Source organism: Balaenoptera musculus, chromosome 7 (assembly GCF_009873245.2).
Source record: "Balaenoptera musculus isolate JJ_BM4_2016_0621 chromosome 7, mBalMus1.pri.v3, whole genome shotgun sequence".
NCBI lineage: Eukaryota > Metazoa > Chordata > Mammalia > Artiodactyla > Balaenopteridae > Balaenoptera > Balaenoptera musculus.
Window position 1 is genome coordinate 77,629,549 of NC_045791.1, and position 25,756 is coordinate 77,655,304.

Here is a 25,756-nt window from a genome sequence, read left to right on the forward strand (position 1 = left end):
AGTTCCTTGACATCAATCTTGATGATATTTTTTTGAATTTGACACCAAAAGCAAAGGCAGCAAAAGCAAAAATAAATAAGTGGGAGTACATCAAACTAAAAAGCTTCTGCACAGCAAAGGAAACCATCAACAAAATGAAAAGAAAACCTACTGAGTAGGAGAAAATATTTGCAAACCATATATCTGGTAAGGGGTCAATATCCAAAATATATAAAGAACTCACACAACTTAACAGCAAATAAACAAACCCATTTAAAAAGTGTATCTGGGGCTTCCCTGGTGGCGCAGTGGTTGGTGGTCTGCCTGCCGGTGCAGGGGACATGGGTTCAAGCCCTGGTCTGGGAGGATCCCACATGCCGCGGAGCGGCTGGGCCCATGAGCCACAACTACTGAGCCTGCGCGCCTGGAGCCTGTGCTCTGCAACAAGAGAGGCCGCGATAATGAGGGGCTGGCGCACCACGATGAAGAGTGGCCCCTGCTTGCCGCAACTGGAGAAAGCCCTCGTGCAGAAACAAAGACCCAGCACAGCCAAAAATAAAAAAATAAAAAAATAAAAAGAAAGGCATTCCTTTAAAAAAAAAAAGTAAAATAAATATCCTTTAAAAAAAAAAAAAGTGTATCTGAATAGATATTTTTCCAAAAAAGATATACAGATGGCCAACTGGAACATGAAAAGGTGCTTAACATTACTAATCATCAGGGAAATGTAAATGAAAACCACAATGAGATATCACCACATACTTGTTAAAATGACTATTATCAAAAAGACAAGAAATAGCAAGTGTTGGTAAGAATGAGGAGAAAAGGGAACCCTTGTGCACTGTCGGTGGGAATGTAAATTAGTGCAACCATTATGGAAAACAGTATAGAGGTGCCTCAAAAAACTAAAATTAGAACTATCATATGATCCAGTAATTCCACTTCTGGGTATTTATCTGAAGCAAATGAAAATACTAACTCAAAAAATATATGCATCTCATATTCATTTCAGCATTATTTACAACAGCCAAGATATATGGAAGCAATCTAAGTGCTCATCGATAGATAAATGCATAAAAAATGTGATATATGTAATATTCTATTCTATATATATATATATATATATGAATATTATTCAACCATAAAAAAGAAAGTCTGCCATTTGCAACAACATGGATGAACCCTGAGGGCATTATGCTAAGTGAAATAAGTCAGACAGAGAAAGACAAATATTTCATTTATATGTGGAATGTAAAACAAAAAGTCAAACTCATAGATACAGAGAACAGATTGGTGGTTGCCAGAGGTGGGGGGTTGCAGATGAAATGGGTGAAAGTGGTCAAAAGATACAAACTTCCAGTTATAAAATAAGTAAGTCCTGGGGATGTAATATGTAGCATGGTGACTATAGTTAAGAATACTGTAATGTATATTTGAAAGCTGCTAAAAGAGTAGATCTTTTAAGTTTTCATCACAAGAAAAAACATTTGTAACTGTGGTGATGGATGTTAACTAAACTTATTGTGGTGACCATTTTGCAATATATACAAATATCAAATCATTACTTTGAATACCTGAAACTAATATGTTATATGTCAATTATGTCTCAATAAAAAAGACACATTTGAATGCGTTTAATCAATTTGTGTATTTTAGTTTGCAGTATACTGTGAGATTAATATAATCCCATATATATGGTACATTTATTATATCTAATAGTTATTTATGCTAAATTTAAAACATGTGTCGTGTCATATCATAGTTCCTAAAATCCAGGGTAATGAAGTCAGATGTGGACTCTTCTAGACTGCTTCCAGTTACCAGCTAAGACATAAAATATATGACATTTTATGACATAAAAAATGACATTTTATAATTTTATTTATAAAATGACATTTTATAATTTTATAACTCTTCCAGTTACCAGCTAAGTAGCCTTGGACAGTTTCCAAACTCAAATCTCAGTTTCTCTGCTATAAAGTGGATATAAGAAAACCTATCTTAAAGGGTTTTTATAGGAGTAAATCAACTAATAGCATGTGTATGTAAAATTATAGCACAATACCAGACACACAGTATGTGCACAAAAAGGATTAGTTCCCTCACTATCTTAGGGAGCAGAGCTAGAGTAGTGTTTTTTTTGTTGTTGTTGTTGTTGTTTAACTTTACCTTGCCTAAGAAGGAACTTGGGAATTGTCAAATGGAGATTCCTGGGCCCCATTCTCATGAATCTGTGAATCCTCGGTTTGGAGCAGAAAATCACCAAAGATGCAGAGGGTCCTTGGATCCTCTTTTGAAAAAAAAAAAAAAAAAAAAGGTTCAGGCAATAAGGGCACCAGGTGGTGGGGTAGATGTGGGGAGAGCTATTCTCTGATCCAGTTTGCCTTTCTAACAGATTTTTTTTTTTTTTTTTTTTTGGCTGTGTTGGGTCTTCGTTGCTGCGTGGGTTTTTCTCTAGTTGTGGAGAGCAGGGGCTACTCTTGGTTGCGGTGTGCAGGCTTCTCATTGTGGTGACTTCTCTTGTTGCGGAGCACGGGCTCTAGGCACGTGGGCTTCAGTAGTTGTGACTCGCGGGCCCTAGAGCACAGGCTCAGTAGTTGTGGTGCACGGACTTCGTTGCTCCGCGGCATGTGGCATCTTCCTGGACCAGAGCCCGAACCCGTGTCCCCTGCATTGGCAGGTGGATTCTTAACCAGTGAGCCACCAGGGAAGCCCCTCTAAAAGTTTTAACATATGGTTTAAGGCAAGATATTTTCCTTTTTCTCCTTCCTTTAGCCATCTGTAAAATGTGGATAATAACTACTTCCCTATAAAATACTAAATGAGAATTTAGAGATCAAATCTATTGCTTTTGTCCCAGGTGAAACTTTTGTAAATAGTGACCAAGAAAAAGGAGAATTAAAGTTTAAAAAGGAATAAAACCAAGAGAAAATGTGTTTGGTAAAAGGCATAAAATTATGTTTGGAATGAGGCAGGAGATGAACAAACAAACAGGAAAGGGACTGGAGACAAGCAACAGAAATAAGGGGCAGATCAGCAACTAAATACTAAGTCTTGTATGTTTATTTTGGGAATTGGGGAATGAATAGTTACACTCTCAGAAAAGGGAATGAGTTAAAAGGAAAAGTGGCAAAAGGTACAGGGAGAAAAGGAATGAATACACAGGAGAGGAAAACTGAAGGTCAAATGCAAGAAAAGGAAGGCAGAGTGGTTCTGGAATTTGTACCTTGCCTAATTGTTCCCTTAAGATTCATGAGAAAAGAGAATTCTGCTGAAGGAAAAGAACTAAGCAGAATTTCTGAAGGGAAGAGCACAGAACCCAAAACCTAAAGGCCAATTTGTAGTTGAGAGATTTTTCTTTTAAGCCAGCAAATACCCACACAAGGATTTCATTGAAGGAAATTTGATTATGAAGTCACTAGGGATGATTTAAGGATTTTTCATTGACTCAGATGCCAGGATGAAAGACTGACTTTCAGGAATAGACCAATTTAAAACAAACTTTAAAACCTATTTGCGAGGGAAGGAAAACTTCTGGCTATTAATGCTGTTACACTAGGATATGGAGTTTTTAAATGAACATTACTTATAGTAAACTGATGGGAAGGGATGACATAAGTGGTAAAAAATATTCTGAAAAATTGAATGTGGAAAAAAAATTATAAAAGTGTAATAAAACATCTATAGCAAGGTAATTCGAGTTGTTAGTTTGTGCTCGTCCTCTACATACTTCTATTTTTCTTTCCCTCCATTTCAAACAGACAGCTATGCTTTAGATTCCCTTTGTCAGGGGACTTTTGTAGCTGGTTTAGTTTAAAAGCAAAAGTTGCATATACTCAAACTCTTTCCATCTTTTGTAAAAGACAAGATTCATCAAAGATATTATGTCAGGAACCCCATTGGAGAGGGGAGAAAGGGCAGCCAGAAAGAGAGGTTATCAATTGTGACAGTTGAGTTTTGAAATGTTCTAAAGGACTTTTATGGTTGAAAAGGAGTACAGTACTTAACAATTGTTGTGCTTTTAATAGCATCCAATTTATTGCAAGTATAACACTAGTTTTTCTTAAGCCTTGAAACACAACTTAGAAATCTAATAAATTCACTTTATTTTATTGTGGACTTTTAAAATTATAAAATGTCATACTTATAAAAGAATGTATACACACATAAAATAATATACGTGGTTCAAAGAATTATAAACATCCATGTAGCCAACACCCAGCTTAAGAAAAAGAACATCACCTTTGAAGTCCTTTGAACCTCTTCCTGATCACATCCTCTTTCCCTACCACCTCTTCCAGAAATAACTACCTATTTTATTTTTATGTTTATAATCCCCTCACTTTCCATAGTAGTTTTATCTACAAATGAGTGTATATACTCCAAAATCATATTGTTTAGTTTTACATGTTTTTGAACTTAGATGATAGCACATACTTTGTGATTTGCTTTTTTACTCAACACTATATTTCTGAGATTTACCTAAGTTCCTCCCACTCATTTTTCACTGCTGTATAATATCCCATAATTTGAATAAACAACAATTTACATATCCATTTTCTGTCAATGGACATTGGGTTGTTATCAGTTTTTGTTTTGTTTTGTTTTGCTATTATGAATAAGGCTGCTATGAACATTCTCAAAACATATCTCTTAGTGTATACATGTAAGAATCTTCCTAGGATAAATACCTAGGAATAGAATCACTGAGTTGTGAGGTCTGGCAAACTGTGTTCCAAAGGGTTCCATCACTTTGTATTCCCTCAAGCAAAGTGGTCTTCATCTTTCCCAACACTTGTTATGGTCAGACTTTTTCATCATTATCAATGCTCTGGGGTATAAAAATCCTTTATAAATCACTTTCATTCATTCTTTGGTGAATGTTCAATTAATTCATAAGTTCAACAGATTAAAAGTCCTTAAAAAGTTCACTCCTCATTTACAAAAAAATTAGTCTTTTAAACTATATTGACATATTTAAGATATCTGATTATCTGAGCCACTTTACCCAGGTGACCAGGCAGACTAACAATTCAATAAGCAAAATCTAAGATTTATAACTGTTAAAAATCTAATGAATTAACAAGGACCTACTGTATAGCATAGGGAACTATACTCAATATTTTGTGATAACCTATATGGGAAAAGAATCTGAAAAAGAATATATATATCTGAATCAATTTGCTGTATACCTGAAACTAATACAATATTGTAAATCAACTATACTTCAATAAAAATAAATAAAATAATTTACTATAAAAAATCTAATGAATTAAACTCATACATGTGTTAAATCAGGGCTCTCAAACATTCAAGCACTATTCTTGTTCTTTTATACATTTCAAATTAAAACCTTAGGTGTAACATCAAATTTTCTTAACTTTTCTGATTTAAATCACAAGCTAATATTTTAAATTCTCTTTACTTTTTCAAATACTTAAAATACTACAACAGCAATAATTACAAAGTTGACTCCTAACTTATTATTACTATGAGTTTGATTTACTTTATCATTACAATTGACTTACCTAACTATATAGTGTATATTTCCAAACACAGGCAGGCTAGATCAGAGATTCCAAACTCTATATGGATCCACAGTTAGAAATTTGAGACCACAGTCAAGATCAGATATCACTTCCAGGATCATTCTACCAAAGTTTTAAGTTAATTCATGGAGTCCTTATTTGGGCTTCTGCTCGCCCTATTGATGTTCAAGTTATCTATTGCTGCATAAAAATTCCCCCAAAATTTAGTGGCTTAAATCAACTTATAATTTTACTATATCTGATGAGTTTATAAGTCATAAGTTCAAGGATTGCCTAGGAGATTCTTCTGCTCCATACAGCTTTGACTAGGCAGCCATTTGGTATTATTCAGCTGATAGCTGTGCTGGGCTAGAGGGTCAAAGACAGTGCAACCCACTCATCTGTGTCTTAACGTGGAGGTATAGAAGCCTGGGCTTAGGTGGGCCCCTCTCCACATATACTCTCCTGCAGAGTAATCAAACTTCTTAAATGGCTGCTCAGGGCTCCAAAAGGGAGTGTTCCAAGAGACCCAGATAGAAGCCTCTAGGCTTTTTATGACTTAGCCTCAGAAGTTCCAGAATGTCACTTCCACCGTATTCCATTGATTAAGCAAGTTACTAAGTCCAGTCTAGATTCAAGAAGCGAGGAATAAGACTCCATCTCTCAATAAAAGGATTGTCAAAGAATTTGCTGCCATCTTTAATCCATCACAACTGAATTCTGCTTGCTAACAGTCCTATCTGTACTCATGCTGATACTCCAGAATTTAGTTTCCTATAAAACCATATGTTCTAGGCATCTTTCAAAATTCACATTTTCCAAACTTTTACTGTAAACATTTTCAAATTTTAATCGCCTCATTTTGGAAAATAGGATTCTGAACTTCCCACCCAGGTTGCAGCTAATCTCTTAGTAAATGATGAGTTAATTTAATTTTATACTCTACCACTACCCCAATCTGGCTTGTAATACTTTACCTCAATTTTCCTTTTTATCTGCCTCTCCAGTCACAGTTTTATAAACATTATATTACATCCTTTATTAGGAAAGGTCAGAGGTTGCCAGATCCCAGAGTATCAGCACCGAGTACATGATAAGACATCAGAGGGCATGCAGGGAGACTGAACTGGAGACACAGAAGCTACTAACTAGTAAAAAACTCCTATTCCCTAAGTAGGCAGCAGAGTTACTGAATATAAAGGACTGGTCATGGGCTGAGGAGCAGTGGCTATTTCACTAGTAAACAGAATGAGCTAATAACTTAAATCCACTTGTCTAGAGGGGCCTCTGCAGTACTGGCTTTTGTACAATTCTGGGAGGAGAAGGTTAGGGCACCCCAATAGTTATTGAGAATGAACTACTCTCCAGGTTTATTAACTTGAGGCTTAGAGTTAAATTTAAATTGGCTTAAAAAATAGTGTGGTATTTTCTGCAGATCTGAGTCTGTGGACAAATGTTCACACTGGTCTTAGTTCGGACTTTAATACTATCTGCCAATCTTCTTACTATCCTTTGGTAAAAACTCCTTCTCTCACCCCATCTACCAACCCGAGTAGCTATAATAAACTTCTACCATTCTCCTCAAGGCCTCTACTCTCACATTCTCAACTGATGGCCCTGTTGATTCTTCACAGAAAACTCTCAATTTCCTGTCCACCTGTCTCCCAAATTTATGTATGTCTGTCCATACGCATTCTTCCCTCCAGTGTCAGAGGAAGAAGTGTTCATATGTTAGGAGAGTTAGCCAGCCCTTTTCAAGGCTAATTACTCTTCTGACTCCTGCCTTCTCTAGCAACTGGACTCTCTTACCTGTACCATCAATTTCTCTCTATTTGACACTTTAGCTCCATCTGTAAGTTAATGAAATCTTTTCAGTCTTTAAAAAAATGTCTTTGGTCCTAAGTTCCCCTCTAGCCACTGCTTCACCTCTCTTTCTTTCTTTTTATTTATTTATTTTTGGCTGTGTTGGGTCTTCATTGCTGTGTGCGGGCTTTCTCTAGTTGAGGCAAGCGGGGGCTACTCTTTGTTGCGGTGTGCAGGCGTCTCATGGCGGTGGCTTCTCTTGTTGAGGAGCACGGGATCTAGGCATGTGGGCTTCAGTAGTTGTGGCACGTGGGCTCAGTAGTTGTGGCTCGCGGGCTCTAGAGCACAGGCTCAGTAGTGTGGCGCATGGGCTTAGTTGCTCCACGGCATGTGGGATCTTCCCAGACCAGGGCTTGAACCCGTGTGCCCTACATTGGCAAGTGGATTCTGAACCACTGTGCCACCAGGGAAGTCCCACCTCTCTTTCATAGCCAAGTTTCCAAAAAACTTATTCTAAACTATTCTACAGCTCTAATTCACTCTTCAACCCACTGTAACCTGGCTTTGACCCCCACTACTTACACTCAAATTTCTCTTGCAAAGGTAACAAAGGCCCAGGCCCCAACTTTGATTCCTTTTGACACTTTTCAGCACTGGTCTTAATTTATTGCTCAGCAACTTTCTACACTGTAAACTAAACCCTCCTGAAAGATACCTCCTTCCTCCCGTGTCTTAAGGTACCCCTATCTATCTGATCATTCATTCTCAAGTTCAAGCACTGAATTCTCTTCCTGTGAACAATTCTTACAGGTTCTTCAGAGTTCTGATCTTGGCTCCCTACTTATTCAACACTGTTTCCTTGGGCCATCTTATATGCTTCTGCATGTTTAAATCCTAATTAGGATCCTAACTTGTTTCTCTTTTGAGTTCCAGATCAATACATTTAACTCAAGTTAAACTCCACAAGAGGCTGGGATAAGAATAATGGGAGGATAACAATCTACCCTCAATAGAAGTCGGGGAAGACTTGTTTGGAGAGGCATAAATTGAGATCTGAAAAAATTAAAAACTAGCCAAAAAAAAAAGGAAAAAGAGCAGAAGAAAGAATGAATCAGCAGAAAATGGCAAAAGTCCTGAAGGTGCAAAGAGTTGGGTTAATCTAGGAAATCAAAGACCAGTATGGCTGGAACACCATGGGCAAAAGGGACATAGAAGTGAGTTTCCTAACACTAAACCTCAGGGTTAGCCTGTTCACCCAGCACAGTGCAGCACCGGGCCAGGGCAGACCTCTTCCCATCTTTGTACAGGGCAGAATACAGGAGGATGTGTACTCTTTGTAGGCAGGCTTATTAAGAAAAATAACAAGAAGGCGAAAAAGGCAGGAGTTGAGCTGAGCATGCCCAATATATTCTTCCCCAATTTTCCAATCAGACAAGTTTCTCTACCTCTCCAGGCAGAATGAACAAAAAGGCAAAAACAGGTATTACCAAAGGAGTCATCATAATAATCACCCATAGACTTAGACAAAAAGGAAGGTAGAGAGGAAAGGGGGTTGATTGATGATGAAAATGGATGTCAGAGAACTGGGTGTCTCAATTAAATCAACAAATTGTGCCTGTGGATGTTCTACAGAAAAAGACCTGAAAGAATAAAAGGATAATTGTCAAAAAGTCAGATATCTGCAGCCAAGATTTCAGAGGTAACGCAAACTTTGGTTCTGACAAACTCAGGCAGTGGGTATGGGAGTGTGGCTATGATGGAATGGAGGAAAAGGGGTTGGAGGTGAGAAGATCAAAGGTCTAAGAAAGTGGATGTAGAATTACATGCAGAGTTACCCACATGAAAAAGTTCTAAAGATGACATAGGAGAATAAGGGGAAGAGAAAATCTGTGAACCAAAAGCTAAAGTCTTCAATGGATGAGATGGGAAGAAGGTTAAATATTGGTGATGTTAGGGATAGAAGGGGAATGAGTTCTGAAGAAAGAGAAGAAGGGAGTGAAATGGTTTGAAGGAAGTTATAGGATGCAAAGCCATCTATTCTACCTCCTATGCCTGAGGTACTTTGGGTGTGAGAGAGAAAAACAGCTTCCACAAGGGAGGACTGCAAGAGTGGCAAGGACATCAGAGCTGAGGCAGCTTTCAGCTAATTTCAGGAACCATTCAAATGAGGCTGTAGGGCAGTTTGCTGATCACAGAGTACGACATTCTGGGGGCATTTTTGGAGATCACAGTGAAAGGATTTAGGAGTTAAGGAAGGGGTAAGCAGGACATCATTCACCTCATACACTGTGTACTATTTGCATACAATGCAATGTGAAGAGTACTCTGAGTTTTACAACATGAGGGCCCTGGAGGTAGTAATTAGAGCACTATGAGGATGGACATTTGGGAGAAAGTTGGCCCAAATAGAGGTAAACAGATAAACAGAGATGTGAGACATACTAGAACTATTTCTTATAGTTCCTTAAAGGAAAGTGGGACTTTGATTCTAACTTTAAGTAAGGTATCAATATCTTAGTTTGATAATGCAGCTTTGGGGCAAATGTTCACAATGGCTTTCCCAAGGAATACTATTGGGTTGGCCAAAAGGTTTGTTTGGTTTTTTCCATAAGATGGCTCTAGTAGCACTTAGTTGTCTTTAACTTCATTCAAAACAATTTTGTTAGTATTGTGACAGCTGTCATATCAGTATGCATTTAAAAAAAGACTCATCAAAACTGGTGAATTTTTGTGTAGCCATTTTAATATTGAAGATGGAAGAAAAAAAGCAACATTTTCGTCATATTATGCTTTATTATTTCAAGAAAGGTAAAAACGTAACTGAAACGCAAAAGAAGATTTGTACAGTGTATGGAGAAGGTGCTATGACTGATAGAACATGTCAAAAGTGGTTTGCGAAGTTTCATGCTGGAGATTTCTCACTGGACAATACTCCATGGTCGTGTAGACCAGTTGACGTTGATAGCGATGAAATCAAGACATTAATTGAGAACAATCAACGTTATACCACCCGGGAGATAGCTGACATACCCAAAACATCCAAATCAAGCATTGAAAATCATTTGCACCAGCTTGGTTATGTTCATCACTTTGATGTTTGGGTTCCACATAAGCAAAAAAACCTTCTTGACCATATTTCTGCATGTGATTCTCTACTGAAATGTAATGAAAACGTTCCGTGTTTTAAACAAATTGTGACAGGCAATGAAAAGTGGATACGGTACAATAATGTGGAATGGAAGAGATCACTGGGCAAGAGAAATGAACCACCACCAACCACACCAAAGGCCAGTCTTCATCCAAAGAAGGTGATATTGTGTATATGGTGGGATTGGAAGGGAGTCCTCTATTATGAGCTCCTTCCAGAAAGCCAAATGATTAATTTCAACAAGTACTGCTCCCAATTAGACCAAGTGAAAGCAGCACTCGACCAAAAGCATCAAGAATTAGTCAACAGGGGGCTTCCCTGGTGGCGCAGTGGTTGAGAATCTGCCTGCCAATGCAGGGGACACAGGTTCGAGCCCTGGTCTGGGAAGATCCCACATGCCGTGGAGCAACTAGGCCCATGAGCCACAACTACTGAGCCTGTGAGTCTGGAGCCCGTGCTCTGCAACAAGAGAGGCCACGACAGTGAGAGGCCCGCGCACCACGATGAAGAGTGGCCCCCGCTCGCCACAACTAGAGAAAGCCCTCTCACAGAAACGAAGACCCAACACAGCCAAAAATAAAAATAAATTAATTAATTAAAAAAAAAAAAAAGAACGTCAGGTCATACTAAAAAACAAAAAAAGAATTAGTCAACAGAAAATGCATAATCTTCCATCAGGATAATGCAAGACCACATGTTTTTTGATGACCAGGCAAAAACTGTTATAGCTTGGCTGGGAAGTTCTGATTCATCTGCCATATTCACCAGACATTGCACCTTCGGATATCCATTTATTTCAGGATTTACAAAATTCTCTTAATGAAAAAATTTCAATTCCCTGGAAGACTGTAAAAGGCATCTGGGACAGCTCTTTGCTCAAAAAGATTAAAAGTTTTGGGAAGATGGAATTATGAAATTGCCTGCAAAATGGCAGAAGGTAGTGGAACAAAAGGGTGAATACGTTGTTCAATAAAGTCCTTGGTGAAAATGAAAAATGTGTCTTTTATTTTTACTTAAAAACCAAAGGCACTTTTTCGCCAATCCAATAAATCCTGAGACTCTTACTTTCTAAATATTTCTCTAGTTAATTCTCTCTTTTCTCTCCCCATTGTCACTGCCTCAGTTGAGGATCTCTTTTTCTTTTCCCTGGACTTTTGTAGAAACCAATATCATTGCTAGCCTTGCCCACAACTTCTGAGTCCTTTGTTTTCCCACTATGTCAGTTTACAGGGCACTTTCTATCCAGGCCATGCTTTCTCACCCCATGTGCCTTTGTACTTGCTTTCTTCTTCTGCGTTGTCCTTTCTCTCCTCATTTATCAGCTAACAACAAACCTTATTCATATTTCAAGACCCATTTTGAGTACCATTCTTTAATGCCTTTCCTGACCATCCCCACTTTGATCTCTCAAACTTACTATTTCTCATTTGTGACTCTGCTTCTTTGTAGAACTGATTTATATTTGTCCCCTGAGTTATGCTATAAATTCCTTGGACCAAGAGTCATAAATGTTTCTATTCATAGTGCTTCATATGTACTAAGTTCTCGCTAAGAGTTAGTTGAATGGATGATGAAATGCATCAAATAGTCCATCCATCTGATGTATTTTTCACCGAAGGGTATCTCAATATTTTTCTTTTTCCCTGTCTCATAAACCTCAAAGGAAAATGGTCCCCCAATTCCCTCTCATGTTCAGTCACAAAGCCCTTACTCCCAGCTCTTTTATGCATCTAAGGGACTTTATCAGTTCCTTCATTTCCTTATTTATCTCCTTACTCTCTCCTTTTCAACCAGATTTTTCTCTCTGCCATCAAGTATATTCAGATTTTAATTATTCATCCACAATATTTACCACCTTGACTCTGCTACTCCTTTGTAGATACTTTGTTGTTTCTGCCAGACCTTCCCACCAACGTGAGTTGCAAAAGTCTCTCTTAATTTTTCTACTTGTCCACCAGGTAAACTGTCAGATTGCACATATACAGGCAAGCACGAAAACAAAAATAAGAAATAAAACCCTAGCTCATACAACTCAATAACAAAAAAACAAACAACCCAATTAAAAAAATGGGCAGAAGACCTAAACAGACACTTCTCAAAGAAAACATACAGATAGCCAATAGGCACATGAAAAGATGTTCAACACTGCTAATTATTAGAGAAATATAAATCAAAACTGCACTGAGGTATCACCTCACACCAGTCAGAATGGCCATCATCAAAAAGTATACAACTAATAAATGCTGGAGACGGTGTGGAGAAAAAGGAACCCTTCTACACTAGTGGTAGGACTGTAAATTGGTGCAGCCACTAAGAAAAACAGTATGGAGGTTCCTTAAAAAACTAAAAATAGAGTTGCCACATGATTCAGCAATTCCACTCCTGGGCATATATCCAGAGAAAACTATAATTTGAAAAGATACATGCATCCCATGTTCATAGCAGCACTATTTACAATAGCCAAGACATGGAAGCAATCTAAATGTCCATCGACAGATTAATGGATAAACAAGATGTGTTATATATATACAATGGAATATTACTCAGCCATAAAAAAAAAGAAATTATGCCATTTGCAGCGACATGGATAGACCTAGAGATTATCATACTAAGTGAAGTAAGTCGGAGAGAGAAAGACAAATATCATATGATATCTATTACATGTGTAATCTAAAACAATGATACAAATGAACTTATTTACAAAACAGAAATAGACTCACAGACATAGAAAACAAACTTATTGTTACCAAAGGGGATGGGGGGGGAGATAAATTAGGAGTTTGGGATTAACATATACACACTACTATATATAAAATAGATAAACAACAAGGACCTACTGTACAGCACAGGGAACTATATTCAATATCTTGTAATAAACTATAATGGAAAAGAATCTGAAAAAGTGTATATATATATATATATAAAGCTGAATCACTTTGCTGTACACCAGAAGCTAACACAACATTGTAAATCAACTTATACATCAATAAATAAATAAGTAAAACACTTAAGGAAAAAAGGAAATATTTTCCTAATATTCCATAATTTGCTGCACAAAGGCCAAGCCAAATTTTAGAAATTACTACTTGTTTTGGCCCACATAACATTTTAGATAAAGGCCACTTTCGTCCTCAGCCTGTGACTTGTAGGCAGTGTCTTTGTTCCTCTAGTCATATACATAAAGTCCAGAAGGACAGAGATAATTCATAATTTTTGAATGATAGACAATTGAGAACTTGATGAAGGTATATGTACCCTCGCCCCAGAAAAATGCACATGGTCATTTTTTTTTGCTTAGTTTCAGAGGTTCACAGGTCCTCTGAACCCCAACCATGGACCCAGTTTTTAAATCCCAGTGTGAAACAGCAGTTATTAGAGATGGTTTAAAGGTTTCCTTTTCATTCACCTTTATTTTATAATTTCCGTAACATGACAATGGATTGTGTAAAATATATGTTTTCTATAAAATCAACGCATGCTATATGATACTTAAAAGTTCTTGTAAAATAAATTCATTTTGTGATAAACCTGTCGAAGACTGACAGACTTTGAATTAAAAATGGTTGTCATATAAGGCACTCAGTTTCCTCATCTGTAAAATGGAGTAATTAATATTAATTAGTCATCATGTTGTAGAGATTAATACCTGCAAAATTCTAATAATCATGATTTATCTATGCTCCTTCTGAGTAGTCTCTGTTATTTAGGTTGTAGTTTTCTTCCCTCTTGAAGCAGATATAATGCCACAGCTGTTTCTTCAGCTATTCTATTTTCCGTGAAGGAACACCTGCTTAGAATGTACCTAAGGAGTTATTTCTTTGTTTTTTGATACTTAAAGCACTGCTATGGTGATGGCTGACATCTGGATTCACTTTTAAAGACTTCACTGTGTTTTTCTGGCTCCTGGGAGATTCATGAACTATTATGCATTCGATGGAAATGTGTTGATGGGCTTCATTTTGCAACAGCAATTTTACTCTTGCTTTGTTATTTCCCAACTGCAATGAGTGAGAGCTGCCACTCTGTTACTGCTGCTAAGAGATTAAGGGAACTGAGTTGAGCTCCAGAAATTTAGTATGTCATATAATGCCTGATTATTTTGATTCTGGCTTTGACTTGAATTGATAAACTCACTTGGGACTGCTTTGCAGAATCAATATCCAGGGATTAAATTTTCTTTATAAACTGGTTCTGAAATAATTTCTTTGTGGGGACATGAAAGTCTAAGTTCTCTTAACTATTTCCAAGAGCTATAGAGAAAAAACTTTCACAAAATTATTCTAATATTATATATAATTTCCTCAAAAGCTATATTCTTCAATCTCCATTCAGTTATAGCTCACTAAACTTTTCTAGGATTCACTTTCTAGAATTATGTACTTTTGTTTAAGGTGATTATAAATTATATACATTACTGCCTCTACCTTGACATTTTTCTTAGCCTGCTACTCAAAGCTAACAATACCAATGATGAAATGTGTATCAGTCATGGCTCACAGTTGCAAGTAACATAAGCTAATTCTGACTGAATGAGCAGAAAGAAGTTGAAAAGGAAGTGGGAGATCTCAGAAAATTGTTAGGAGGCTGGAGGAACAGGGGTGGAACTAAACTTCCAGGAATAATGCTTACAATTACCCGTAGAACTGCCCCAATGAGGAAGTCAGAGTCTTACTTACTTCTGCCTCAACAGACACTAAAAGCAAGTGCTGCCACTCCCACTCCCACCAAGGCCACTTCTGCCCTAGGAATTTAACGTTGCAAGCACTGCACCCCCAAAAGTCAGATGCCTTTATCAGCAAATTAGTTTCCAATCAGAATCTTTGCTTCCTCAAAGCTACTAACTTCCAGATCAAATTCTATGCAGGTGTGCTGAATGTTGAAGCCTAGGTCACATGTCTGTGCCCTCGCTTTGAGAGTCTGGAAATTTCGTTTTCAGAGCTTACCCTGGGGAAACAGCACTTACATTAAGATCGGAAATTCCCTAAACATAGCAAATATATTCAAAACGTCCTGGGCAGCCAGAAAATATGAAAATGTTTACTACAGGAGAGAATTAATATTTGTTGAGAATATATGCTAAGTGCCAGGTACTTTAAATACATTATTTAATCCACAACAAAATAGATATTTTAATCCTAGTTTTTAAATTGAAGTATAGTTGATTTACAATGCTGTGCCAATCTCTGCTGTGCAGCAAAGTGACTCAGTTATACACATACAGACATTCTTTTTTATATTCCCTTCCATTATGGTTTATCCCAGGATATTCAATATAGTTCCCTGTGCTATACATGAGGACCTTGTTGTTTATCCATTCTAAATGTAAATAGTTTGCATATACCAACCCCAAACTCCCAGTCCTTCCTTCCCCCACCCCTCCCCTTGACAACCACAAGTCTGTTCTCTATGTCTATGAGTCTGTTTCTGTTTTGTAGACAGGTTCATTTGTGCCATATTTTAGATTCCACATATAAGTGATATCCTATGGTATTTATCTTCCTGTATCTGACTTCACTTAGTATGATATAACCCTACTTTAACGATGGGAAAACTGAGGCTCAGAGAAGTTGTTACTAGCCCAGATCATTTTGTTGGTAAAATGGAGAATATAGATTCATGTCCAGGCTTCTTTCCTTCAGAATTCTTCCCTGTCTCACAATATATCTCTGATTTTAATTTCCCAACTTCTAATTCATACATAAGCAGCAGTGTACCAAGTGGGGCAGAGGGGAAAGAGAAAACATCAGCTCCAGGAGCAGGCAATACGGGATGCATTAGCTGCAAGAAAATTTAAAGACAATAATAAAACAGACTAAAAATAGGTCTATTTTTTATTATCTTTATCATTATGTGACAGCAACTTTAAAGAATGTCAGCAATAAAATATTCCTTCTTGCTGAGGTGGACTGTTCCCCACTCCTTGGTACATCAGTATATATAAGAAGTCCTCAACTGAATTTTCAAGTTTTTTAAAGAGAAGGATGTTTAGAACTTGTCATTAAAGTGCCATAAACAGTTTTACGTTCCTAGAATAGACCACAAAAGGAACATTTAACACATGACATGTCTAAGTACCTATCTTTTAACATTATTTCTAAGAAAGTAAATTCTAACTTTCCATTTAGGAGTATATCTCTCCCAAGTTTGGCAGTGTGAGCGGGGGCTCTTTTATCTTCTAGTAGCATCAGAGGCTCTGATAATAAGGCAAAACCTCCTTGGAGAGTTCCTTTGGCAGTAGAGGTTCTCTTGGCAAGGGGGCTGTTGGTGATGAGGAGGGAGATGGATCCTAGTAATTTATATAGTAGACTAGGAAGAAGTATCTCTTTAAATTAGCAGGACAAAGATACTGTCTAGATGAATCCCCAGGTGTAGAGAACTTGAGATCTGAAAGACTTACTGTACCCCCATCACCAAGTCTTATAAATCCTATCTCCTAAACATCTCTCAAATAAGTTCTCTTTTCTCCTTGGCCTACTCAGATCCTAATACTATACAACCTGGACTACTGTAACATTCTGCTAGCTGGTCTTCCTTCTGGTCATTAGTCTCAGCCAATTCCAATTTATTATCCACATAACTGTCAGCATGATCCACCTAAGCATGAGTGAGATCATGACATTACCTTGCTTGAAACCTTATAATGACTTTCATGTCCTTCAGGAGAAGAATGCTAACTCTTTTGCAAGACTCAGAAATTTCTTTAAGACATAGCCCTTCTCAGCTTCTTTGGCTTCATCCTTTGCCATTCTTTAACACTATGGTATAGCTAATCTGAACTACTTGCACTCCAAGTGTGTTCTGATCTCTTAGGCCTTCTGCTATTGCATATGTTGTTAATTCAGGAGCCTAACTCTTATTTGTTGTCCTCTGATAAGTATTCTCTCCTTCCCAAACTCAAACTGTATTAAGTACTCCACACTCTGTACTCTGTCCCACAGTATCAGAGGTTTACTTTCATATTAAGACTTAAATTACAGAAAAGTAACTGCATTCTGGTCTGGCTTCTACTATTCTATAATTTTTTTTAAGGCAGTGGCTATATCTTTTATCTTTGCCACTCCAGCATTTAGTGCAGTTTTTGGTAGATATTATATAGTCAGTAAATTTTTTAAAATGAATGCTAGGTTCTACATACTATACAAGCTGTTGAGGAGGTGACAGTCTAGTAGTTAAATTCACATAACTAAAACACAAGGCATAAGATGTGTCACAAGTGAGGTTTAAATGAAATGCTTTGGTTATTTTAAGGAGAAAGCTCTCAATTCCAGTTTTAGGGTGAAGTTGGGGTACAAAATGGCAAGAGTCAAGGGAGAAGAGGCATTTGAGATGAACTTTGACAGAAGGAATTTTAATACTTCGAGATGCAGCAAGTATAGGAATAGGTTAGGTGATATACTGATATAGTAAAGCGAGGGTGTAATACAAAATCATAGAGTAGTCCCACTGAGCAAGTAAGAGAGTACAGGAAAAAAAGCTGGAGAAGTAGTTTAGGATTTAAATGCTGGCTAAGTACTCAGTATTTAATTTAGAAAGCAACTATACTATAATTAAAGGCAGTAAACAGCAGAAGAGAGACTATTAGAGCAACTGTAATAGTCCCAGTAAGGAGTAACAAGGTCATCTTCGACAGGTAATACAGTATAGACAGGCAGACAGACCTGGATCACTTATAAGTGGTATGATTTTCAACATGTTACTTAAACTTGCAAACCCCAAGTTTCCTCGTTTATTTCAAAAGACTGCTGTGGTTAAATTTATGTAAAGAGATTAGCACAGTGCTTGGCATGTACCAAGTGCTTGAATTAATCAGTGATATTTCAGCAGCAACTGATAAAAATTCAACTCAAATCAGCATGAGCAAATAAGGGAGATTATTAAAGGGCTATTGACAAGCTCAGTGGAACAGAATAAAGAGCCCAGAAATAGAACCACACAAATATAGTCAAATAATCTTTGACAAAGGATCAAACGCAATACAATGGAGCAAAGATAGTCTTTTCAACAAATGGTGCTGGAACAACTGTACATCATATGCAAAAAAATAAATTTACACACAGATCTTACACCATACAAAAAAATTAACTCAAAATGTATCATAGTCATAAATGTAAAATGCAAAACAATAAAATTCCTAGAAGATAGCATATGAGAAAGGCTAGGTGACCTTGGGTTTGGCAGTGACTTTTTAGATACAATACCCAAAGCACAATCCATGAAAGAAAAAAACTGATAATTTGGACTTCATTAAAATTTAAAACTTCTGCTTTGTGAAAGACACTGTTAAGAGAATGAAAGACAATCCGTAGGCTGGGAGAAAAATCTTTGCAAAATACATATTTGGTAAAGGACTTGTATCCAAAATGTATATAGAACTCTTAAAACTCAGCAATAAGAAAAAAAAAATTTTTTTTTTAAATGGACCAGGAACTTCCCTGGTGGTCCAGTGGTAAAGAATCTGCCTTACAATGCAGGGGATGAGGGTTCAATCCTTAGTGGGGGACCTAAGATCCCACATGCCGTGGGGCAACTAAGCCCATGTGCCACAACTACTGAGTTCGTGCCCCTCAACTACAGAGAAGCCCGCGCGCCACAACGAAAGATCTGCATGCCGCAACTAAGACCCAACGAAGCCAAAAAAAATAAACTAACTAACTAAATAAAAATGGGCCAAATATCTAAGCAGACACCTCACCAAAAAAGATATACAGATGGCAAGTAAGCATATGGAAAGACACTCAACATCATATGTCATCAGAGAATTACAAAATGAAACAATGAGATACCACTACACATCTATTAGAATGGCTGAAAGCCAAAACACTGACAATAGCAAATGCTGGTGAGAATGTAGAGCAAAAGGAATTCTCACTCACTGCTAGTGGGAATGCAAAAATGGTACAGCCACTTTGGAAGACATTTGGCAGCTTCTTGAGAAACTAAACATACTCTTAACATATGATCCATCAACCCTACACTCCTTGGTATTTACCCAAATGACTTGAAAACTTATGTCCATAAAAAAACCTCCACACAAGTATTTATAGTAGCTTTATTCATAATTGCCAAAACTTGGAAGCAACCAAGATGTCCTTCAGTAGGTGAATGGATAAAGAAACTGTGGTATAACAACACAATGGATTATTCAGCAATAAAAAGAAATGAGCTATTATGCCACAAAAAGACATGGAGGAAGCTTAAATGCTTATTGCTAAGTGAAAGAAGTCAATCTGAAAAGCCTACATGCTATATGATTTCAACTACATGACATTCTTGAAAGGGCAAAACTGTGGAGACAATAAAAAGATCAGAGATTACCAAGGATTCTAGGGGAAGGAGGAAAGGAGGGATAAAATAGCTGGAGCACAGGAGATATTTAGAGTAGTGAAACTATTCAGTTTGGTACCTTAATGGTGGATACATGGCATTATATATTTGACAAAAATCCATTAAATGTAAAAGACAAAAATTGAACTCTAATATAAACTATAAATGTAAGTAATCAACATTATTGGCTCATCAATTGTAACAAATGTACCACAGTAATGGAAGATGTTAATAATTGGGAAACTAGGGTTGGGGGGAGGGGGAATATGGGAACTCTCTGCACTCTCTTCCCCTCAGTTTTTCTGTAAATGTAAAACTTCTCTAAAAATAAGCTATAAATTTAAAAATTCACTAAGCAGTACATATAAAATTCATGCACTTTAATAAAATATGAAAAAGTTGTTCTTAAAAAAAAAAAAAAAAAAAAAAGGCTAGTGAGGTAACTCCCAGAAACAAAGGCAGCCCAGGGCCTCAGGGACTAAAACTAGGATTTGATTCCCTTTGTTTTCTTTTGTTTTCATTCTCTGGTAAGTAAGAAGTCTTTCTTCACATATCAGGAATAATGACATTCCCTTTCCCTAGTAAAAAAAAAGGCCTAGATTGATATATGAGCCTGGTGGCAGTATGGGGAATCTGGGATACTAAGTCAATTAGGAAATTATATTGAAGCCTTGAAAAATGGTGACCTATGTTATGTGATAGCAAACAACTGGCAAAACTGTTGCCTGCAGTAAGATGAAAAATGAGCCTAATGAAATTTTTAAAAATTGAACTTATATCCAAATGACTATAGATTCATGTGCAGTTATAGAAATAATACAGAGAGATCCCATGTACCAATTGCTCAGGTTCGCCTAAAGGTAACATCTTGCACACCTATAGTAATTTTCTTTGCTCTGAAGTCAATTTTACCTGATACCCTTGTTTTATTTTGTTTAATGTTTGCATATTATATTTTTTTCTGCCCTTTTAGTTTTTACTTGATATATCATTATATTTGAAGTTAGTTGCTTATAGACAACATAGAGTTGGGATGTGCTTTTCAATCACTTCTGCCAATCTCTGCCTTTTAATTAGTGTACTCAGACCGTTTACATTTAATATAATTATTTATATGTTTAGGTTTTAGTCTGCCATTTTAAATTTTGGTTTGTTTGTTCTGTTCCCCAGCACCATCTCTCCCCCAAGCTGTCTCCTTTTTCCTGCCTTCCTATAGGTTATTTGAGCATTTTGAGAATTCCATTTTGATTTATCTATAGTGTTTTTTAAGTGTACCTTTTTGTATAGATTCTTAATCAGTTGGATCTAAGTATTATTTTATATATCCATCACTTATCACAGCTTACTGGTGTCATCATTTTACCAGTTTGAGTATAGATACCATGCCTCTCTTTGCCCTTCCATTTATAGTATAACTGTCTTAAATATTTCCTCTATACATTTATATATGTATGTAGAAGAAAAATTATAGCATCAGACAGTGTTGTAATTTTTTGCTTCAACTGTCACACATAATTTAAAAAAACTCAAGAGGAAAAGGAAGGCCTGCTGTATTTACCCATATTTTTGCTCACCATGTCCTTTCTTTCTTCCAGATATTCCAAGGTTCTATCTTTTATTGTTTCCTTCCTGTTTAGAGAATTTCATTCAGTTATTCTTTTAGGATAAGTCTGCTGGTTAAAAATACTCTTAGTTTTCTTTCATCTGAAAATGTCTTCATTTTCCCTTCATTTCTGAAGGATATTTTCACTAGGTACAGGATTCTGGATTGACAGTTCCTTTTTTGTCAGCACTTGAAAAATACTGTGTTACTTCCTCCTGGGCTCCGTGGTTTCTGATGAGAAATTTGCTGTCACGTGGATTATTTTCCCCCTATAGGAAAGGTGTCAGTTTTCTCTGGATGCTTCCAAGGTTTTTTCTTTGTCTTTAGTTTAACTATGATGGGTATTGGCATAGATTACTTTAGATTTATCCTGTTTGGGATTCACTCAGAATCTTAAATCCATAGGTTATGTCTCTTGCTAAATCTGGGTACTTTTCAGCCATTATTTAATACTTTTTCAATCTTACTCTTTTTCTCCTCTTCTCCAAAAGTCTAATGACATGAATGTTAGGTGTTTTGTGATGGTCTCACAAGCCCCTAGCATTCTGGTGGTTTTTTTTTTTCCAGTCTGTTTTCTCTCTGTTGTTCAGACTGGGTAACTTCTATTACTCTATCTTCAGATTCACTTATTCTTTCCTCTCTTCCCTACATTCTCCTTTTGAGTCCATCCATTATGTCTTTTTTTTTTTATATATATCTTCTATTTCATTGTTGAAACTTTCAATTTCTTTTGTGAGGCTATTTGTTTCAAGTGTGTTTGTAATTGCTTGTTGAAACATGTTTTATATTGCTGCTTTAAAATCTTTGTCAGATTATTCTAACATCTCTGACATCTAACTTTTGGTATATATTGGTTGTCATTTTTCAATCAGTTTGAGACTTACCTCATTCCTGTTATAATAAGTGGTTTTCAAATGAAAACTGGAATTTTTTATATTATGTTTTATGATTCTATATCTTATTTAAAACTTTGGTTCTAACTCACTTTCTCTGATACCACTCCAGCTGAGGAGATGGGTTACAACCTTATTACTACCAGGTGGAGGTAGAAGTCCAGATTCCCCACTTGGCCTGTTTTGACACTGGATGGGAGGGAACAGTTCCTCATTACTACTGGATGTAGATGTTCTGGCTCCCCACATGGTCTATAACGACACTGTGGTAGAGGAGACCTCACTATTGCTGGGCGATGGTGAAAGTCCTGACTCTCCAGTCCAGTGTAGTATCCACTGCACTGTGGGGGGGTGCAGGTGGGGGGATGGAGATAAAAGTCCAGGCTCTCTACTTGGCCTTCTCTGACACTACCCTGGCAGGGGTGTTGGGGTATCTCATTATAAGAAGTTGAGGCTCCTCACTCAGCCTTTGCTTGTTGGGTGTAGCCAAAGTCTTTTTCTGTGATATTTGGCTGGGATAGAGAATTTGTTTTCTGAAAGTTTTCTATCTTGCAAGGCTTCCCCTTTCCTGGTGCTGTGTCTAGGAGAGGCTTTTCTTGAGACTTCAAGACACACATTTGTCTGTATCCACTGGTGTTTCTGAATTCTTTAGCATCACTTCTGCAGTATGTGAGGCAAAAATAAAACCTAGGGTATTCACCACCTTGATATTCCTCGAGTCCCAAGGTCCCTAGCCTGTATGATTTCTTTTTTCCACCATTCAGAGTCATCTTATGTGTTTTATAAATAATAGCTTAGCCAAATCTCCTTGATATCTTATTTTATTCCCCTTGTGCTTGATCTCTGAATTCTAATGATCTGGAGTGGAGCCTGGGTGTGGTTGCTCTAAAATATGTCCAAAAGAGTTTTGGCAGTCCTCCCTTCAAGGAGCCTAATCTCTGTTTCATTAGTTGTTTTTTCCGGTTTTTCTCCTTGTTCTTTTGTTTGGAACAAATTCCTCTGTCTTCTCATTTTGCTTAACTTTCTCTGTCTCTGTGAAATTAGGTGAAACAGTTACCTATCCCAGTTTTGAAGGGGTGTCCTTGTTTGGAAACATCCCTATTCAGTCTATGTGTGCCCAGTAGCTTTGGTGGGAGAGCTGGATCTGAAGTGAGCACTGGTCAAGTCTTCTGCTAGGGTGTGCTGGTAGCTATCACCTTTTTTGAGGGGCTGGAGATGGAGGGGCTAGAACCAGAGCCACATGTAAGCTGGGCTTCTCCTGTGCTCAGTGGGTGTCACCACCCTCTCAGGGGCAGGATCAGGTCCCAAAGTGTGAGAGCAGAAGCCCTGAGGGCCAGGTCCGAGCTGATTCTGTTCCTTCTAAGCATGAGATCTCCCCCCCTCCCAACAATGACACCTTCGCCTCAGAGGGGAGCAGCGCTGGAGCAAGAGGGGCCAGAGTGAACACCCAGTGCTATTTAGGTCTTTAATTTCTTTCAACAATGTTTTGTAGCTTTCAGTATACAAGTGTCTTCCTTCATTAAATTTATTCCTAAGTATTTTATTCTTTTTGATGCTATTGTAAATGGAATTGTTTTCTTAATTTCATTTTAGATTATTCATTGCTAGTGTATAGCAATATAATTAAGTGTTGTATATTGATCTTGTATCCTGCAACCTTGCTGAACTTTATTATTTCTAATAGTTTTTAGTGGAGATCTCTATCTGTTAGAAAGGAGTAAACTCAAACAACTGGTTACAGTAACTTTGTATGTGTAAGACCTCTAGAGAGGAAGGAAAGCCCAGCTCTTAAGGAGAATAAAGAGAGGAAGTGCTGGGCTGTCTGTGCCCATGGTTGTTAGAAAAGTAGTGATTTACAAAACTGGTCTTCCTGGAAAAAGGAAGAGGGATGGAGAAAGAAAACAGATACTTCAATAATATCACTGGGACCTATCAGAAGGAATTACAATGTTAATGACTTACCATAAATGACATAATACCTCAACCGATGAATTGAGAGCTATTACTTTTTCTAGAAGCGGCTCCTGTAGGGTTGTGTAAATCCTTGACTGTGGGGGAAAAACCTTGTGCTCACTTCAGTCTGTTTCTTTACTCTGCCCTTTAAATCTTTATTTGTATTTCTCAAAGACTTCAATTACCTTAGAGCTATTGAAATAACTTTTTGTATATTTAATGGTTACTACAATTAATTTTCTTTCTAAAACACAAGAACTCCCCACCCCATCAATAGTGACAGATTCAGTTAAAATGTCAACCTAAAAACAAGACCACAAAAATCAAAAGCTGCATTTGGAGTACATGAACATGTTTGGGCTTTTGGATTACATTTCAGTAATCCTCTACTTAACAAGAGACAGTAACAACGTGCATGTGATTCACAAAATAGAATGAAGGCTGGTTGCCAAAATACGGTTAATATATATTCATTATTATATAATTAGCTTCTGCTTCTTTTTAACCAGTTATTTTTAAGTATATATATATATATATATATATATATATATATATATATATATATATATATATATATTTAAGAAAGTTACATTTTATCATTTGCTAATTTGTGCTCTTACTTCAAGGCTATTTATTAATATTTGATACGTGGAGTAAAGAAAACAGTATGTGTGCTTAAGCACACACATATATAGACTCAGAACAGTTAATATATGAAGTGCCTAGTTCAATTCCTGGCCTATAGTATGCCCCAATAAATGCTGGCTGTAATATTTTAAATTCTCGCTAATATTCTCTCCCACAAGGTTCTTTACAGTGCCTTGCCTCACAAGCACTTAAATTTAGAATACTGGACTCTCCCCTCCCTTCCCTGTCTTTAGCATACATTTGTCCAAATCTTATTCATACACAACTGGCCACAGATTGTTGTTGGACACCTATGACTTTCCTACTGTTCAAGCTGGTTTTTGAAAACCTTAAAACAGCAAATCCCGTTGACTGCAAACACCGACAGCAAATGTGTAACAATTAACGCCTTTCCCCCATGTGCCCTGCTCCCTGCTACCAGAGATGCATTAGACTTCTTATCTAAATAAATTCCCAAGAACCTAGAAATCTTTGTGTACCTACAAAGAAACTCGAGGGTATGAGAAGAGGGAGATTCCCTTCATCCAGGGCATGCAGAAAACTTCCCACAGATTTCTGTAACAGGACAGAATTACTCTAATCTTTGGGGTTGTGTCTCTTTTAAGGCTCGAAGGACTAGAAAAACCTCACCTGAAAGTTGAGCTTACCGAAAGGGGAGCATGGTATACTCAAAACTCTCTACCCCGTACTGGAAGCGACCTTCGGGCAGCACCGGCTTCTGCGCCTGTATCACAACTGCCGCCCTTCTTGCTCGGGGTTCTCGGTTTATTCCAGCTTCCTTTGCTCTCTTCAGGCTCTTTCCCAGACTTCCGTTCGAACTTCCCGGCCGCGGCAGAACCCACCAATCACAAACGTCCTTCCTCGGGCCACGCCCCCC

The 25,756-nt window shown here is 37.3% G+C and overlaps 1 protein-coding gene across 2 annotated transcripts in view; it reads right to left on the reverse strand.

The window, feature by feature from the left end:
* The window catches only part of FTCDNL1 (formiminotransferase cyclodeaminase N-terminal like), a 130,043-nt gene extending 104,347 nt beyond the window's left edge, over window positions 1-25,696 (reverse strand). The window contains exon 1 of one of the 2 annotated variants that reach the window (XM_036857782.1): window positions 25,527-25,696. The gene's annotated coding sequence lies outside the window, so the exon portion shown is untranslated. Of the gene's footprint in view, window positions 1-25,509 lie in introns of both variants that reach the window. The other variant, XM_036857781.1, reaches the window with a different exon arrangement.
* Window positions 25,697-25,756: the final 60 nt, after the last annotated feature.